The following is a 6,000-nucleotide window of genomic DNA, read 5'->3' on the forward strand; positions in this document are numbered from 1 at the left end:
TCCCTTTCAGCTCAACACAGCTGACAGAATTGTTTTTGTGAGGAAAATCTGACAACCCCAAAGTCACACTTTATGATTGAAGCAGAGCATAGTGGAGAACTGAAAAGGCCAACCATTTCCAATATGATCCTCGTAGCATTCTTTTATTTGTAAAAACATTCTGTAGACAGCTGGTGACAGCTATTTTGCGGATACAAATGTTCTTTTTATTTTTTTAGCTGAAATTGTCCTTTTCTTAAACAATACATATTTTAGTACTCAATAAAAATGTTCATCATGGAAGCAGTAGAAACAAACTCCTTTTTAAATTCCTGTTGTGATGATGTTATAATTAAAATGAGTTTGACCATCCAAGCTGCATATGCTTTCAGTATTTCTATTTTTGTATCAAAATTATCAAATAATCTTTAAAATGTATTCTAACATACTAAAATATAGATGCAGTTTTAATGTCTATGTGGGGAGATACTATGATGGCAGGGAGATGATACTTTCACTATTAAATTTAAGATTACCTATTTGCCATCATCATTGCAGACACCAGCTTTCCCAGCCTGGAATATCTTAGATGTATATGAAAGCACAGTTCCCATCCACTCTATCCATGGGGGTTATATTAGTATGATGATGATTGGTCACACAGTCAGCCAAATATTTAGCCTGTATTTGGCATTTTTATTCACTAATCAAGTCCTTCCCAAAAACTTGCAATAGGCAAGGATAGACAGATGCTGTTTGATGGTGTGAAAGATCTTATTGCTGGTCAGAAGCTGTGCCAATTATTATTATGATTAGTCAATCAGCCAGATGTTTACACTGGATTGACATTTGTCTTTATCCATTGAGTCCTTCCCAAAGATCTGAGATAGGTAGATGTTACGTTATGGTTATTATTATTAACTTTCAAAATATTATAAAACATAAATTGACCAACTGAAGATATTATTATGGGAACAAGAAGAAGAAAGAAGTCGCTATGGCATGTCTGCACCATAACTGTGTGCCAATATGGAAAGAGTCTTGGAGACTTCTCAATACATCAAACATGGAATTTTCTCTAGACCTTTGAAGCTAAGAATACAGGAGATCTTTCTCTCTCACACACACACAATAAATGTCTGCAGAAACATAGGCCTTCCAGTTAAAACATTATTTTATTTGTTGTTCAAGTAAGACTTATTGAGGCTTCAACTGCTATAGGAAGACAAAAAAAAAATTGTGACACCAAATCATTGAATCATTTCTCCTCCTCACTCACACCTCCCAATAATAGGAAAATGTTTTCTAAGGGTTGTGAAAACCTCTTGAAAGAATTTTAGAAGATAAAAATCAATCTTAAAGTTCTCACCTTTGCAGTGGTTGTTTGCTAATTTGAGATGGGAAAGTATACGTGGGTGTTTGGAAGCCTTGTTTGGGTCAAGGCTTATGAGAAGGGAGGGGGAAAAAAGAATGTAAGTTCTCATGGATAACGTGGTAACATGGGAGAAACAAAGTGCCACAAACACTTGCTAATTGAGCTCTCCTCGTAAGTGTCAAACAGTATCTTTCAGCCTTTCAAGAAGTCAGTTGTCACTGTTATCTGCTGCCAAGTATCTGGTGAAAAAAAACAATCCTTGCCCAACAATTAAAAAAAACACATTTTGGGTTTTCTTTCCCCTCTTCTTTCTTTATTAGTTTATAATATAATACAAAAACAGTAGGAAAATAAGGAAGGGCAAAGGGAAGGGGGAAATAAGGGGCAAAGGGAAAAAAGAAAGAAGTGTTGACTTCCGACTTTCTTTGGTGCAATAGCATAAGATAATAACAACCAACTTCGACTTTTTACCTTTTCATAATAATATGAACTAATCATTTCTATAACAACAATGTGTGTGTGCGTGGGGAGGGGTCGTGCATTGTTTCAGTCCAATAATATTTCAACTAAGATGAATGTTCTTCCCTAAATTTTATCCACCAGGCATGTAAAGATTGTAGCATCTTAAATTCCTAACCAGTCATGGATATCCCACAGAAGAAAAGGGGTGATAGTGAAACATAAATCACTATATCTAATCTGTATTTGTCCATCTTGATATGAGAATACATTTCATTTCATATTTTTGTAGTTTAAAGTTCTTTATTACACATGTTTTATACATGGTACTCATATCTTTCTCTTTCTCTGTGCTCAGAGCATTCCTTTTTTCTGACTGCTGTTTTTCCTAGATTTGAAGTGTTATTTTTGCATCCTTCCCTCTTTTAAAAAAAAAAAGATATAAGAACACACTGATCAATCAACTTTTCTAATATTATAAATATCACTATTCTAAACATAGTCTGACAAACAGAGAGAGCCTCATCTAAAAACTACACACATATCACACAATCTTGATGGTCTTCTAAAGAAGTCTGCTGCTTTTAGTTGTCCCATGAATAAGCCTTGCTGTAGGATTTCAAGCTTTTTTCTTCTGAGTTGCTGGTTGCTTCTCGCAGCAGGAGCATCATCCTTCTGAGATATAGCAGCTACCCCAGAAGAGACAACTGCTTCACTGCACTGCAATTAAGCTGGAACCATTCTTGGATTCCTGACATTTCTAATCAAAGCTCTACTATCTTAATTAGTTCAATGCTCTGAAGGGTGGCACATTTTCATAAGTTGGCTGAAATTTCTCTTTAGTAAAATGTTTCACTGTTTTGATGAGACTTCAGTATACTGCCAACACAGACAATGATTTGAATGGAATTTAATGGATTATATGGAAGACATTAGACTCAAGCTAGGTTTAAAATATTTCATTCCAATGGGGTTTTGAAAGTGTCCTTGATAATTCTCAGCAGCATGCTTATTTCAGCCTCTGAAATTTCCAAGACCCACAAATGACGATGTGGAATATTTTCTCACAAGTAGGACACTTGGGGAAGTGGCCTAGATCAGACCAACCTCTAGACTGCAACCAACTACCAGGCCTTGAGTTGTTGGAACTGGGCCTTGGAGGTAGCAGGCGGGTGACATGTATGCCCACTGCTTCTTCAAATGGAACTGGACCACAGATGGTATTCAGCAGGTTCTGACCAGTTCTGAAGAACCAGTAGCAGAAATTTTGAGTACTTCAGAGAACCGGCAAATACCACCACTGACTGGAGATTTTACAGAATCCTTCCCCTGCCACACTCACCAAGCCATGTCCACAGAACCGGTAGTGAAAATATTTAAATCCCACCACTGAGCTGGACAGACGTATGCACTTGCCTGCCGTTCATGCAGAACCATCCCTTCTACCTCCCCACCCCCATCCATTAGTCCACAAAACTGGAAAGGTTGTCGAACTCTGGCCTAGGTTACTATTAAAAGGTTTAAAGCATTAATATGCCACTGTCATAAGACTAGAATTTGAGGTTTTTTAAAAAATAGGTTGACAATAGATTCAAGACAGACTTAACCCAGTCCTTTAACTTTATATTTTCCACACCATAAGTTATGCAATAGTAATTGGTTTAAAGGAGTTCCAGCTTTGATCAGTTTGTCTCCATTGAATACCTTCCTAAGGTGCTAACTAACTAACTCTCAAGTGAGGTTAGTGCCATTCGTGGAAGCTTAGTGAATCAGAACTGAGTTGCAAGAGGAAACTCCATCCATAAAAGAAGCACATTCACTTAATTGTTCTTGTCCCTCACAGAGATAGATTATTTCTACCCTTTCCTCTATGCTAATGTTTCCTTGGCAATTTTAGGATATGTGAACTTCAACTTCCAGAATTCCGCCAGCAAGGTTAAAGTCCATACTGTATATCTTGAAGCTGCCAGTATTGAGAAACACTGCTCTATGGAAATCAGAAAGGGGTTATGTTTGTTTAAACAAATATCCAAAAAATTGAAGTATATTACAATCCATATCTTAACCGTGGCCAGACTGGCATTTGCCCAGTGCTGGAAACTACCCTCTATCCCCACTGAACTTATGGTTATTCAGAAAATTTTACAATGCGCCGAAATGGACAAACTAACCCAAGCGTTAAAAAATAAAGAATCCTCAATCTATTATAGCAATTGGAATCCTTTGTATAATTGGCTAAACCAAAGATAGATCACCTTTAGGAAAATTAAGGCCGAGGGCCTCCGAAGCAGAGATAAAGAAAAGCACCGCCGGCGATAGTTTTGAAGAAGAAAGGACCTTACAGACAGTCACAAAAATATGGTTTTATTATAATTGTTTTCCCTACTTTTCCCCTGCCCCTTACCTTTCCCTCTTTCCTCTCTCAAGCCTCCTCTCTTCCCTCTTGGCCTATGCCAAGACCTGTTTGTCTTTTTGTTGTATATAATTTGTAGCTGTGTTGTTGTTTTCTAAAAGTAAAATTAATAAAGTTTTTTCTAAAAATAAATAAATAAATAAATAATAAAAAGCAGTTGAAGTTGGGGAAAAGCCTGGGAACAGAATCTGAGAAAAAAACAGATTCCCATCATCCTGCTCAGTGACTCTAAATAGCCCCTGAAATTAACTAGAAGTCCAAGAAAGAAAGCAGAGTACTTTTGCTTCAGAAAAACATCTTACTTTTAGGGAAATAGTTAAACCTCTAGCTAGGAAATAGCACTAAAAAATTTTTAATTTCAATTTATGGAATGGAATCTAAATCTACCTTTTTTTAATTCTCTGTAAAATTTAAGACAATATATTGAACTTTATTTTTAAATTTTTATTTTAGATTTGTTACCCCACCTTTATTATTTTTTATAAATAACTCAAGGCACCAAACATACCTAATATTCCTTTGTCTTCTAACTTTCCCCACAACAATCCTTTGAAGTGAATTGGGCACAAGTTGTCCTGCCAGTTTCATGCCTAAGGCAGGATTAGAACTTACAGTTTCTTGGTTTTTAGCCTGCTGCCTTAACCAACTAGACCAAATGTTAACTTTGTACTCAATTTTCAGGATTGTTTATATAGCCACAATTTTTCTGTAAAATTGTTTTAATATGCCTCCAGTATTTGAGTAATGAAAATTTCCATTTCTAGAAAACCAGTGCCATCTTGTGACTTGCCTGATATTCTATTATCTTTTTTCCCTTTTTTAATTCCTCAGGAAGTAGCTGGCCTGAGTTGGTCACTTTGGACCAGAATGTTTGTATTTCAATATTTAAAGTTAATAAGAGATTGATAGATTTTATCTGTTTTCTTTTTTAAAAGTTTGATTTTGTTCATTCCTTATGGGATTGGTCTATCACTTCCAATAGAGGGCATTATTATTTTAAATTGTTTTTATCTCTTAATTACCATCTTCTGCTGGTTATCAAATGAGCAACAGATAAGATACCTCTCCAGAACATAGATGGTGGCAACAGAAATGAAGAATGCAGAAATTGAGCAAGAGTTGAAAACCTGAGGACTTCTAGTGGAGGAAATCTGAGCCTTCAGCTTCCCATTTTGCTAATTCAAGCAATCCACTAATTGAAACACATCTTGGACTAAATTGGCCCAACAGAGTTCCTATATTGAGAAATGGTGTGCTTAAGTATAACGTGTCCTATAACAAGGATTATACAGGAAAGACTTGTGAAAAGGTTTTCTGAATTTGCTGCTACTTTGTTCCCATATAGTGATTTTTTTCAAATGCAAGATATCCTTTAGATACATTAAAAATATTGCAATGATTGATTACTAGCATGATAAAACTGAAAGTAGTGAATCGGCAATTATCAAGAAAGGATAGCTTTTTTTTTTATGAAAAATGAATGTGGTAGTGGAGATCCCCCAGACAGAGAATTTGGCCTCCTTTTTCCTTTGAAATTAAAATCTCTTATGTCTTTATTGTATACATTGCTATTAGTTCCTAAAAGGATTTTGTGGGTGGAGTAAGGTGCAGGGAGACTTGACTGTAATAGAATGTGCATTTTGATCCCACTGTTGGCAGGTTTCTTAGTTCTCAACTTAGATGCCTTGATTCAAGTATTAACAAACTGTTTCTACTGGATTACAAAGGTGGTTTATAATTTCTAATCTAAACCAAAAGTAATAATAAAATAAAA

This window comes from Pseudonaja textilis, chromosome Z, assembly GCF_049901715.1.
Source record: "Pseudonaja textilis isolate UNSWEBS1 chromosome Z, rPseTex1.2, whole genome shotgun sequence".
Lineage (NCBI taxonomy): Eukaryota > Metazoa > Chordata > Lepidosauria > Squamata > Elapidae > Pseudonaja > Pseudonaja textilis.